This window comes from Nuphar pumila, chromosome 16 (genome assembly GCF_984573655.1).
Source record: "Nuphar pumila chromosome 16, dmNupPumi1.hap1.1, whole genome shotgun sequence".
Classification (NCBI taxonomy): Eukaryota; Viridiplantae; Streptophyta; class Magnoliopsida; order Nymphaeales; family Nymphaeaceae; genus Nuphar; species Nuphar pumila.
Window position 1 is genome coordinate 49,049,559 of NC_143264.1, and position 15,135 is coordinate 49,064,693.

Here is a 15,135-nt window from a genome sequence, read left to right on the forward strand (position 1 = left end):
AATTTCAAATTCATAAAATGTATCACTTTTATTTTTCAAAAATATTACCTAAGTAAATCTTGAGTAATCATCTACAATGACAAAAGCATATTTATTATGATTAAGACTAGCTACCCTAGAAGGACCAAAAAGATCCAGGTGGAGAAGCTCTAAAGGTCTTTTACTTGAAACAATATTTTTTGATTTGAAAGATGATTTTGACAATTTTTCTAATTGACATGCATCACAAAAATAGTCCTTTTTAAATGATATTTTAGGAAACCCACGTACCAAGTTGTTTTTAGCTAATTTAGACATATATTTAGAGTTAGCATGACACATTCTCATGTGCCATAAATTTTGAGAGTCATTATTAGCTATAAGACAGTGTTCAGTAATATTCTCTAGGTATAATTCATATATATTATTTTTTCTTATACCTTTTAAAATAATATTTTTGTTGGTGTCTGCTTTGAGGCATGCATCATGTTTGAAGCTAACGTTATAACCTGTGTCACACATTTGACTTATACTTAAGAGGTTATGTTTTAAACTTTTAACAAGGAGAACATCTTTGATAAGAGGTTTATCAATATTACCAATATTGCCAATACCAATTATCAACCCTTTGTTGTTATCTCCAAAGGTGACGGTTCCTCCTTTATGATGAAGAACAACAAAAAGATCTAGATGTCCTGTCATATGTTTTGAACATCCACTGTCTAGTATTCGTTTGTTCTTCTTCTTTAGAGCCTGCAAAAGATCAAGTAAAACTTCTTTTTGGTACCCGATCGGGTCTCTTTTTGTTAGACTTTGGAACCCATATCCATTTAGATTTGGGTTTGTCTACAGATTTAGAGGAGTACATGGTATTAAAATTGAAGTTGTAATACTTCTGTTTAGGCTCAGCAGAACCTTTGACAAATGTAGTCCTTTGATTCATACAAGAAGGTTTATTTATATGAGAGTAACCAATACCATTCTTGTAAAAAGAGAATTTTTGAGAGGATAGGAGTTTATCCAGGTTCTCTTTCCCTTTGGTAAACTTGAAAACTGTTTTCATAAGATTTTCAGTTTTGCTTTTTAATTCTGAAATTTCTACTTGAAGATTTTTTGTCTTGGAACTAGTAGAACTGATTTCAGAAGTAAGAATAAATTTTTTTTTTTTCAACTCAGAAATTTCAACACTGAGTTCTTCATTTTTCTGGAGAAGCTCTAGATTTTCATATTTTAAAATTTTGTTTTTGAGAATCGTTTTTCTTGATTCTTCAAAAAGTTCTTGAAAAGCATTTTGAAGTTCTTCAAAAGAAAAATCAAAAGATTCACTTACAGAGCTTTCTTCTGCCATAAAGCACATGTTAGTTGTTTCAGCTTCATCATCACTTGACTCTTCACTTGTGGATGGTTCTGAATCATCCCATTGAGCTTGCAGAGCCTTCTTCTTGAAGAACCTTTTCTTTGGTTCCTCAGTTTTGGATTTTCTTTTTAGAAGAGGACAGTCACATCTCATGTGACCTGGCTTATCACATTGATAGCACATGGTATCTTTCTTAGAATCTTTCTTTTCCTTGTGCTTATTTGATAGCCTGTTCTTTCTCATGAAGCGCTGAAATTTTTTAGTAAGTAGCGCAATTTCAGATTTCTTTTCTGAGTCCTCATTCTCAGAAATGGCTGGAAAGGCGAGATTTTTCTTTATCGGTTATTCCTCTTCCCTTCTTTCCTTCATATGAACTTCATAGACCATAAGATTGCCTATTAAGTCATCCAGAGTAAGCTTGGATAAATCTTGAGCTTCTTCAATAGCTGTTGTCTTTTTCTCCCAATCAGTTGTGAGAGATCTCAAGATTTTTTTCACCTTATCGGTCTGGAAATAGGTTTCTCCCAGAGATTTAAGATCATTGGTGATGTTGGTGAATCTTGTAAACATCTCTGTGATGGGTTCATCTTTATTCATTTTGAATAGCTCATATTTTTGAACCAGAGATGAGATCTTAGCTTCCTTTACTTTGTTGGTTCCTTCATGGATAACCTCCAAAGAGAGTCAAATATCATATGCAGATTCACAGACTGATATTCTGTTGAATTCATTTTGATCAATGGCACAATACAAAGCATTCATGGCCTTTGCATTAAGATTAGCCACCTTTTTTTCTTCATCAGACCATAAGCTATAGTCTGAAGATGAAGATGTGTATGGACTTTCAACAATTTTCCATACAGCAAAGTCTATAGATTTGAGAAATATGGTCATCCTGCATTTTCAATATCCATAGTTGGAGCCGTTGAAGAAAGGAGGGCGAGATGCGTGTTGAAGTTGATGTGATTAGTGTTGGAAGACTTGTTAGGTCGAAACCAGCAAAACCTGCTCTGATACCAAATGAAATTCCACTAGAGGGGGGGTGAATAGTGAAATATGATAAAGATCGATAAAATAAAAATCAAAGGCAATAAGGCACAACACATAAAACACATGATTTATACTGGTTCGTTCGAGTTACTGACCTACATCCAGTCCCCAAGTAAAACACTTGAGCTTTTCACTATAACATCCGTGTTACGAAATAAATAGTACAGCACCCTCTTCCTCAGAGGTCTACTTCTCTCAACAGAAAAGGGAACACACCCTCTTTCACAGAGGTCTACTTCTCTCAACAGAGAAGGGAACAACAGAAAATAGAAAGTTACAATACTTTCCTATAGAACCTTCAGAATGATATGAATGCACAAATGAAGATTCTCATAATGTTCTTTTCTTTTCACACACAGTAGATTCTTTTGTCAAAGAGCTTTTCTTGACTTTTTCTCTTTCTTTTCTCTTTCTCTTTCTAAGCTCTCTTTTTCGAATATTGAATAGGAGTTTTTCTCTTTGTAAGCTCACGTTTGTATGTGTATGTCTGAAAGACTATTTTGTTTGTATATATATAGTCTTGAGAAAATAGTCGTTGCCTTTTTGAAATGATTGTCTTTTTGGGATAAAAGGTGTCAGGTTATTTCAAAAACAAATTTATGTGAAATGATAAGTGTACTATATTGCTTTTTCAAAAAGTCTTCTTTTCACAAGTGTAGCATTTGGGGTACACTATTTGTTGTTGCTTTTTAAATAAGATATAATTTGTAATGGGTTTATTCTCATAATAAATTATTTGTAGTACATTGAACGTTGGAGTGTAATCTATCATGTAATTTTGTCTTTACTCAATTTAATGATTTGTAGTATATTAATATTTTTCTTACAAATTGTCACTTATTTAGTTAAATAAATGTAAGTACAATAAATGCTTTGTTAAGTACTTTATTTATAAGTGGTCATTTCTTAAATGCTTTTTGAGATGTCATTTACTGTTTACAGAAAGAATGATGGCTTTAAGTAAGTCGACATTCTTGAGTGTGAATTTTATTATTACATAAATGGTCATTTCTTAAATGCTTTTTTGAGATGACATTTAATGTTTATAGAAAGAATGATGGCTTTAAGTAAGTCGACATTCTTGAGTGTATATTAAATAAATAAAAGGTCTTTTCAAAACTTAATTGTCTTGATTAAACAATAAGTTGTTTTGTATATAAAATAGTATTTGTTTTCTCAATTTGTCAATTCAAGATGGACGATTATATATTATGAGTTAATTCATTTTGTCTTTTTATTTTATACTTGAAATCATTAGCTTTTATATCTTTTTAAGTGTCTTTTTCATAAATGCTTGTAAGAAAGTACAATGATTTGTTTCAAAAAGATGTTTTTGAAATATCGTATTTTTTTTATGAAAACTCTGCTTTTTGTAAATAGATGGCTTGTATGATATTTAAAGCATGTAATATGAAATATGTAATATGAAATATGCAATATGCATGCTTCTGAAGGTTCTGTTACATATGACTCTAAAGAAGAAGAAAAATCTTCATCTTGAAGTAGCCGATCTTCTAGGATAGACTTTATGAATGTATGGCCCATCAAGCTTTTTCTTCAGAGAGTATGATTTCATCAACTAGTTGTACTTGATCAGGTTTTCTTAATTCTTCTTAGGGGAAATAACCTTGCATCAAATACTCGTTAAATGCATGACAAATCATATCCAGTCATAATATAACATTTTCATGAAGGCATATCATCATATCATATTAAGGCATATATGACAGCATATCATCATATCATATTAAAGCATGTATGACAGTATATCATATTATGTATCATCAAAACATAGTTTCTCAACACAAGTGACGATAGACAGGTAAAAAAAATGTTTTCGCTTGCCTTAATGGGTGTTATTCGGCCTAGCAGATCCCTTGTCAGATCCAAACTAATTCAGCCCAATGTTGGATCCACGTAAATTGGCATATGCACGCATAAACACTGATTTTCAATGCATGCCAGAGGCCAAGAAATATGTCAACACCCAACAGTGCCTACTGAGCCAATCCTTGATGGTTGGATTGTATGCAACACTTGTTGATCAGACTGAACTTCAATCAATCTCAGTATGGATCAAGCTAAACTCGCAGATCATGACAAAAAATTCAGATCAGGTCAGTCTGTTGGCTAGCCTGATAATGTATGCAGAATGCTGACCAGATCTATTGATGATGACATATCTCGTTTAACGTTAATGCATGCTAATCTGCAGTCTGTGCACCTTCTTAAAAAAAATAAAATAGAATAAAAGAAAATAAACGACATGACCAACACAAAAAAATCAACAACTAACTATATGCAATCTATCATAAGCCATGCAGTATGCTATAATGAGAAGAAATAAATCTAAACTACAACAAAGAATGTATCATCCGAAATAAATGTGATGAATATGCAAAAGGATAGACTCCACTATATGCATTAATCTAATGTGAAGTGGGGGAGAAGAGACTTACTGTACAGCTCTCCAACGACGGACGGGTTGAGAAGAAGAGCAGTCTTCCATAGCGATCACATGTGTGCCACCCTTTCCGATGATGGGGATATGAGGAATCGGCGACGATGAGGGTAAGAGGAAAAGAAGAGAAAGAAGAAGAAAAAGAAGAAAAGGGAGAGGGGCCGGTTAGAGAAGAAAGAGAGGAGAGAGAAGAGGTAGAGGAGAGAGAGGGGGGAGGCGTGGATCTCAAGAGGAAAAAACACCCTCCTCAGCCTCTAAAACCAATATTTATAATTGAGTTTAGGGTTAAGAGGGGCTGATTTAGAATTTTTTTAAGAAGTATTCAAATTCCAATAAATTTCAAAAAGCCTCCCTAAAAAATTATTTCTAAAAAAAAATAGTTAGAAACTTAAATTATTCTAAAATACAAGTGGGTTCAAATTGCTTCTTTATTCCATTTAAATGGGGTATATCATGTTACTCGCTTTCACGCAAGGCAATGCATCAAACTTGATTAAACACGGGCTTTTAACATTGAATATGCATCATATCATGCATAAAAAGTATATACTCATATGAATAAATTATGCATGATCAAATTCCCTCATGCTTATCGTTTGTTAGTCCTCGAGCAAATTGTCCCTGAATAATAAAAAGCAAAATGAATAAAGCAAAAACCTAACTCATTTTCGTAAGAATCACGGTTGCATTTAGCGTATGCAACAAGCCCTTTAAACCCCTGGGTTACCCCAGTGGACGAAAAGGTCTCGTGAAGATTTACAGTGATGCTACCCACAAACATCTTTGTCATGTATACATAAAGATTCAAATTTAAGAACATTAGGCAACTAAGGAGTTTGTTTTCATAAATATTTAATGTCATTACACTTCCCAAAATATATTTAGAGTCTTTTACATGCCACCACAGAGTAGAACTTTTTCTTTTACTTTTCTAAGAAAAATCATAATCATTTATGCTTTAATCTCAAAAAAATCAAGTATACACATGTCATTGTTTATTTATCCTCACTTATATGTTTTCCTGCACAGGTTTATCAAAAATTATTCCTAAGCAGTGAACTTTATCTTTATGCTCTTAATTTTCTTTTCTTTTTTCTTTTTTCTTTTTCTTTTTTCTTTTTCTAGATTTTCAATTTTTTCACTCTTTTTATTTCTTTTTGTTGAGCACTACATCAAATTTTCAGTTTTTGTGACCCATGTAATGAGATTTGGGTCAGTGACTCTCAGGCCAGACAACCTTAGGGCACCAGATACAAAGTATTCCTCGGACTTAATTGCTTGAGTCACTAGACCTTTAATCTTCATAATTTTATGTATAGTCCACTTCTTGTCATGTGCAATGTCAACATCTATTAGGCCCTCTATAAAGTTCCTGTAACGGGCTTTTGGGTCGGTGGCTCAAAAACCAGATGACTTTAGGGCACCAGGTATAAACATCCCTCAGACTCTACTTTCTTGAACCAAATAGGTCATAAATATCAACTTAGACAGAGAAGTAATTTTCTTCGTTATCCTTTTTAACATGGGAATCAAACACTTCAACTTGTGTCTGAGCCCAGCTACTAGGGAATACGAAGACATCAAGAATTAAATGTATGCTCTTTTTCACTTTTTGAGCTCTTATTTTCACTGTTGTTCATTTGCTTAGTTTTAAAAATAAACCGTGCATATTTATACTTGTAATTTAAAATAAAACTCTAACCACGTTTTTCTAGATTGGTGTCAAAAAAATTTTTCCTCTGGAGCTTAAAAAGACTTTAAAATGTTAGATTGTGTAAAACATTCATATAAGATCAAACTCATTCCTTAAAAATCACTTTTTTTTTAGTTTTCATCAGTGCAAATACATGGATAGAAAGAAAAATATTTGGGTGTACAAACGACACTCTCCCTCATGCTTGAATGATATTGTCCTCAATGGCACTCCCCCATGGTTACATGAAACTTAGATGAATGCACACTATGAAACAAAAGACATGTAAGGGAAGGAGTAGAAGTCACCTGATCCATGCTATGGAATTTGTCTTGTTACTTGTAACTCATAAATCATCTCCAAAACGAATAAAATGTATACATGATCTATCATACATGCTCGTAAAACAAGTCAGAAAGAAATATGCAAATGATTGTGAAAAAATATGAAATAAATCAACCTAAATACTAATGGTACACCATACATACATTGTGCATTGCCTCACACATCAACGAGGTTAATAACCTTGATGTCCTAACTAATAACAAGCTAAAAAATTTAGGGCTTCAACCGTTGCCCATTTACCTTGAATGTGATACTCGTTCGTGGGTCCAAAATATCAATAGTACCATATGGAAAATTTGTCTGCACTATGAACGGGTCATCCCATCTAGACTTCAACTTTCCTAAAAATAGTTGGAGTCGCAAATTGAAAAGCTAAACTTTTTGACTAGTCTTGAACTGCTTCCTCAAAATATGCTAATCATGAAAATGCTTAGTTCGAGCCTTGTAGATTTTGGCGCTCTCATATGCATCATTTTGCAACTCTGCAAGTTCACTCAACTGTAGTTTGCGCACTACGCCAGCTTGGGCCATATCAAAATTGAACTTCTTAATCGCCCAATATGCCCTATGCTCCAACTCAACAGGGAGATGACATGGCTTCCCAAAAACCAATCGGTAAGGGGGCATGCCAATCAGAGTCTTGAAAGCAGTCTTGTTTGCCCATAATGCATCATCTAGGCGTTGGGACTAGTCCTTTCGGTCTGGCCGGACTATCTTTTCAAGAATCCGCTTGATCTCCCTGTTGGAGACCTCAACCTGGCCACTCGTCCGTGGATGGTATGACATAGCAATCCGATAATGTATAGAATACTTCCTAAGGAAGCAACATGCACATTCTTGAAGTGCTTACTTCCATCACTAATCATAGCTCTAAAGATGTTGTGCTTGATAAATCGAAGCGCCTTTTGTGATCATTAGTTTGTGTGGCTACAACCTTGATCCATTTGGAAACATAGTCTACCACCACCAAAATATAACCATAATCGAACGAACGCGGGAAGGGGCCCATAAAGTCGATGCCCCAAACATCGGAAATCCCTACAACAAGAATGGAAAGAAAGGGCATCATATCATGTTGGAAAATACTTCCTGTCTATTGATAGCATAAGCATCTCCTACAGAAATTATGAGCATCTCTATGCAGTGTTGGCCACCAAAATCCAGACTATAGGACCTTTGCAGCGGTCTTCTGACTAAAAAAATGGCCTCCACAGGCCAAGGAATGACAAAACTCAAGAATGGATGTTAACTCCTCCTCGAGAACGTACTTTCGAATCATTTGGTCGGGACATAATCTAAACAACTCTAGATCCTGCTAGAAATAATGTTTCACCTGCGACATGAAGCGATCTCTCATTTTTGTTCCAATGTGCAGGGAACTCTCCGGTCACCAGAAAGTTGATGATATGCACGAACCAGAGCAGACGCTTGATGTAAAGAAGCTACTCATCCGGGAAAGAATCATCAATCTGTCCCTGATCAGTGGATGTCTCCACAGTCAGTCTGGACAGATGATCTGCTACAAGATTCTCGCATCCACTTTTATCTCAAATCTTGAGATCAAATTCTTGTAGCAGAAGGATCCACCAGATGAGATGCAGTTTGGTATCCTTTTTACTCATCAAATACCGCAAAGCGGCATGATCAGAGTAAACGATAACCTTGGAGCCCAATAAATATGAACGAAACTTTTCAAGGGCAAATACCACAGCTAGCAGGTCCTTCTCAGGGGTCGTATAATTCATTTGATAATTAGGGAGGGTCTTGCTAGCGTAATAAATGACATGAGACCTCTGTTTTATCTTTTGGCCCAAAATGTCTCATATTGCATAATCCAAAGCATCGCACATGATTTCGAAAGGTATCGACCAATCGAGAGCTCAAAGAATAGGTGCAGTGGTCAGGGCCTCTTTCATAGATAAAAATGCCTTCAGACAGACATCATCAAAATGAAACGGCTGGTCTTTCGATAACAGGTTGCATAACGGTCTAGAAATCTTGTTAAAATCTTTGATGAACCACTGATATAAACCTGCATGCCCTAAGAATGAACATACCTGCCACATCGAGGTCGGTGGAGATAATTTGGCAATCGACTCCACTTTGGCCTTATCGGCCTCAATCTCTTTCTCAAACACAATATGTCCAAGAACAATCCTATACTCTACCATGAAATGACTCTTCCACTAGCTAAGCACAAGATTTGTCTCCATACAACATTTAAGCACTCTCGATAATTTTTTAAGACAATCATCAAAGGAAGAGCCATACACCAAAAAGTTGTCCATGAATATCTCAAGGACATCATCAACCATGTGGGAGAAAATCACCATCATGCACTGCTGAAATGTTACTAAGGCATTGCAGAGCCTGAACGACATTTTCCTAAACGCAAAGGTGTCATATGAACAGGTGAATGTCGTCTTCTCTTGGTCCTCGGGATGAACGACCACTTGATTATATCCTGAATAACCATCTAGAGAACAAAATTAATGTTGGCCTACGAGTCTCTCTAAAATCTGGTCGATGGACGATAATTGAAAGTTATACTTCAGTGTTGCATTGTTCAACTTTCGATAATCAATAGATACTCGCCACCCCATGGTAGTCCTCATGGGGACACTTTCTCTTTTTTCATTAATCACGACAGTGAGCCCAAACTTCTTGGAGACAACCTAGGTAGGGCTCACCCACCGACTATCAGAGATGGGATAAATGATCCCTGCGTCCAACTATTTGACTACCTCTTTCTTCACCACCTTCTTTATGTAGGGGTTCAGCCTCCATTGTATCTCTCTAGAGGGTTTAGCGCCCTCTTCCATGATGATCTGATGCATGTAAAAGGAGGGGTCTATCCCCTTCAGATCTGCCACAGACCATCTAATTGCCTCTTTATGCTCGTGCAGAACTGACAGAAGCTGAAACTCCTGAGTGTTAGTCAGGTTTGCTGAAATGATGATGGAGAGTGTTTGATCCTTGCCTAGATAGGCATACTTGAGCGAGGCCAGCAAGGGCTTTAACTCAAGTTTGGGCGGACTCTCGATGGAAGGTCTAGCAGGTTTCTTTGCCAACTCTGTGAGGGGTTCGAATTGCCAGGTCCACTACAACTCTCCTGTCAAACGATCAATCAATTCAAGGCTCTCTCCCTCGAGTGATTCATTATCCTCCTCCTGAAGTGAATCACTCAACATCCAAATCGGCTTTACTTCCACTAGGTTCTGAATGAGAACTACCTGGAAAGAAGCATCCTCACCTGCAAGGCCCATCGCAGCGTTAAAGATAGTCAACCTCATCTTTCTGTTGCCAAACAAAACATCCATTGCACTCGTGCAACAATTGATGCACGCATTAACAATAGCTAGGAAGAGGAAACCTAAAATGATGGGTGTCTGCCTCACATCATCCACTCCCTCTATATTCAAAATAATGAAGTCAACAGGGGAGTAGAAGTCTTCCACCTTGACCAGAACATCCTTAAGAATCTCTTGCGGGACCTTGATTGATCTGTCTGCCAGTTGTAAGGTCATAGGTGTCAGCTTCATCTCCTTTAATCTGAATTTATCATAAAAGAAACTTGACAAGATATTCACACTTGCCTCAAGGTCGAGTAAAGCACACTCAACAGTGATGTTTCCTATGACACACAAAATAATAGGAGTCCCCAGGTCCTTAAGCTTGGGCGACGTTTGGTGTTGTAACACCGTACTCACCTTCTTAGTAAGATAAATCTTCTTCGGCATATTGGACAACAACTTTCGCTTCTACGTACAAAGCTCCTTCAGAAACTTTGCATATGCAAGGACTTGCTGGATGGCATCAAGCAAGGGGAGGTTTATCTTAACGTGCTTAAAAATTTTAAGCATCTCCCCTTGCTTGTCGAACGACTTTGGTCTCTCTAAAGCTTCAGGAAAGGGGGCTTTTGGTATGTACGATCTGGAAGGCTCAGGTGAAAGATCCCTCCCACTTTCTTGGGGTATCTCAGTAGGGACTGACTGCTCAACACTCGGTCTCTCACTTTCTACTATAGTCTCTCTAGATCCATGAAACTCCTTCCCACTCCTAAGGGTGGTAATCGCCTGGGCCTGCTCTTGATGAGCATATGTCATATGTAGACCATACATTGGTTCTTTACCCCTAGGGTTGACCAACGGTTCACTAGGTAATGTCCCCTCGCTATGCCTGCTAAGCGCCTCGACAAGCTATCCCATTTGTGTCTCTAATTTGGCAATGGATTGAGTATGGGAGTTCAGGTTTGCCTTGATGTTCATAAACGCCTGGAGCATCTTGTCCTCAAAGGACTGGATAGATGTAGGCTCTTGGGACTGAGGCTAACTAAAGGAAGGCTGGGTTGAAGGGTAGCTAGATCTCTGAAAACCAGGCGCATAACCCCCTTGCCTGGGTTGGTTCTAAGAATGGACGGGGGGGTGTTGTTGTGGACTCCTTTATGAGAAATTGGGATGGTTTCGCCAACCCGAGTTATAGGTGTTGGAATATGAATTGAGCACGGGTTTAACAAAACCTTGCGCCACCTGAGCCTGTTTCTGAACAAACTCAAGGTACTGCGGTGCCGCGGGACAATAAAAAACATGGTGTGCTGAGCTAGCACACAATGCACACATCTGCACGACTGGTGAGGGATTCAACAACAACTGATCTAATTTCTGGGTCAGCAGGTCGACCATGTTTTGCAACTCAAGGTGTATCCCTATCTCAAAAATCTCAACCTTCTTCGGTCCATCATGAGCTGGTGCAACCCTCTCAGATCGTGAGGCCGAAGCGTGGTGTATCAAATTCTTGCTAAGCGTCTCAAACATGGCTCACGCTTCGTCCTCACTCTTCAACATGTATGCAGAACGCTGACCAGATCTGTTGATGATGACAAATCTGGTTTAACGTAAATGTATGCTGATTTGCGGCATGCACACCTTCTTAAAAAAAATAAAATAGAATAAATGATCATGCATATATTTTAGGGATATTTCATATAAAATATGCATGATTTCATGAAAAAAATGTTTTAAAACCCCAATTTTATGTTAGTTTTGAGTAAAAGTGCTAAAATGATTTAAAATTAGAAAATGCTTGAAAAATTAGCTTTATTTTGCAATTTTTTAAATGTTTGTTATTTACGTAGTAGTTTTAGTTTTTAATAAAAAAAATAAAAAAATATATAAAATAATCATAAGTAGAATTAGATTAGAGTAAACTAGTTTAGTTTTGAGTTTTTTAGCAAATAAAATTCCATTAAAACAATTTTTCAATTTTTGAAAAAAAAATATAACAAACTGGTTCAAACCGGTTTGCCTTCTTTAAAAACTCGAGAAAGGGGAATTTTTCCCCCGTCTCCCCAATTTTGCCTAAGCTCTCCTCTTTCCCCTCTTTTTTTTTTTTCTTTCTCCCTTCTCCAAACCACCGGATTTCCCTTCTTTTCCCTGTCTTCCTCTTCTCCCTACTTCTCTTCTTCCTCAATCCGGTGGAAAACACTCAGTCCGGCGGCAGCGTGAGCAGTGGAGACCGCCTTCTTTCCTAACCCCTCTAAGGTTCACAGTAAGATTCATTAACTTCTTCTTCTTCTTCAGATTTTTCATCTTCATCTTCTTCTTCTTCAATTAATTCTGTGTAAAAAAAACCAAAAACGAAAAAAAATCTGGAATAGCAACTATCTATTTATTTTTTCTCGTTTTTGTTTTTTTTTACACAGAATTAATTGAAGAAGAAGAAGATGAAGATGAGAAATCTGAAGAAGAAGAAGAAGAAGTTAATGAATCTTATTGTGAACCTTAGAGGGGTTAGGAAAGAAGGCGGTCTCCACCGCTCACACCGCCGCCGGACTGAGTGTTTTCCATCGGATTGAGGAAGAAGATAAGTAGGGAAAAGATGAAGACAGGGAAAAGAAGGGAAATCCGATGGTTTGGAGAAGGGAGAAAGAAAAGGAACAAAGGGGAAAGAGGAGAGCTTAAGCGAAAATGGGGAGACGGGGGAAAAATTCCCCTTTCTCGAGTTTTTAAAGAAGGCAAACCGGTTTGAACCGGTTTGTTACATTTTTTTTTTCAAAAATCTAAAAATTGTTTTAATGAAATTTTATTTGCTAAAAAACTCAAAACTAAACTAGTTTACTCTAATCTAATTCTACTTATGATTATTTTATAAATTTTTTATTTTTTTTTTATTAAAAACTAAAACTACTACGTAAATAACAAACATTTAAAAAATTGCAAAATAAAGCTAATTTTTCAAGCATTTTCTAATTTTAAATCATTTTAGCACTTTTAGTCGAAACTAACATAAATTTGGGTTTTTAAAATATTTTTTTCATGAAATCATGCATATTTTATATGAAATATCCCTAAAATATATGCATGATCAAATACCCCCATGCTTATGTTTTGCTAGTCCTCGAGCAAACTAGAAAAATGCAAGAAATCAATCTATCAACTAACTCACTTTCATAGGAATCATGGTTGCATTTAGCTTATGCAACAAGCCCTTTCAACCCCTGGGTTACCCTAGTGGACGAGTAAGGTCTCGTGAGGGTTTGCAGTGATGCTACCCACAAACATCTTTGTCATGTATGTCAAATATTACACATCCTCATAAGTAGTAAGTAATTAAAGACTTTATTTTCACAAATATTTCCTGTTATTTCAAAATCACAATATAATTAGAGTCTTTTATATACCACAACAGAAAAAACATTTATTTCACTTTTCTAAATATTACAATTATTTATGTTTTATTCTTAGAAAATCCAATAAAAACAAGTTATTATTTATTTATTCTCACTCATATGTTTTCTGCACAGGTTTTCTCAATCACACTTCTAAGCACTGAACTTTTCTTTCTTTTTAAGCTCTTTTCTTGATTTTTCATTTTCATGCTTTTTTTTTTCTTTTTCTTTTTGCGCATTCATTCTTCTCTTATAGCTTGCGTATGGTCTGCTTTTATGCCTTGTGCAATGTCAATATCTTCTATACTTTTTCAATGTATACCAAAAGATATCAACTAAGACATAAAAGTGACTTTCTTCATTCACCTTTGCAACGTGAGAGTCAAACACTTCAACTTGTATCTGTTCTCAGCTCCTGAGGATCACGAAGTTTTCCACTCTCCTTTTCGAAATGGAATCCAAAAGTTTCAACTTACATCTAAGTCCCATCTACTAAGGATTGTGGAATTATCCAAACAACCTAACGCATGCTCTTTTTCACTTTTTAAGCTCATTTTTACGCCTTTGTTCATTTGCTTAGTTTTTCAAAAATAGAACTGTGCATATTCATATTTGCGATTCAAAATAAATTCTAACATGTATCTATCATCATTTCTTCGAAATCCGCATAAACAATCATAATTTTCAGATTCATGTCAGAAATTTTTTTCGTAGGGCTTAAAAATCCTCTAAAAACATCAGATTTGAAATAGCATTCATATAAGTTCAAACTCCATCTTTAAAAACCTACTTTTCATGAAAAATGTGTAAACATGTGCAAGAACGTAAACAGAAATATCAAGGTGTGCAAACTATACCCTCCCCCATGCTTGAATGACACTGTCCCAGTGGCACTCCCCCATGCTTATATGAAACTACATGAATGCACACGAGAGGAAATAAATGAGGGAAAGGAGTAGAATAACCTGACATGAATTAAAAATGCATGTTTTATGAATGTAATGAATGCAATGTGTACATGACAAAACATGAAACTCATAGAAAGAGATAGAAAATGAAAAATAAAACCAAAGAAAATCTACAAATCCTAACAACGAATGTAATACTATACAAAATATGGGTTGCCTCCCATAAAGCGCTAAGTTTGACGTCCCCAGCCAGACGAATCCCTGAAAAAAAAACTTCATTATCTATGAGATCAATGGACATGAAGTATCGCTCAATCAGGCTCTATGAAGAAAAGAGTGTCATCTGTGACACTACGCACTGTGTTACCATCCTGTCTACCTCTAAATGTGGTATCATGACTCTCTCGACATGAAGAACTAAAATTAGTCTCATCTGAGAGACTGGTCAAGAATTGAGAGTCTAGGACCGACCGACTATCAATGAATGCCACTTCAGACAAGTGGTGAATATGATCTGGCTTGACTTGGTCAAGCACCTTCTGCATTTGTACCTCTTGCTTACTAAAAGGAATCAGTGATCCTAATGATTGAGAAAACGGGGCTTTATGTGAAGACTGTAACAACTGAGGGCCTTGCCCCTTCTGCTGAGGTATAATGGAAATCGACTCGTCAGTG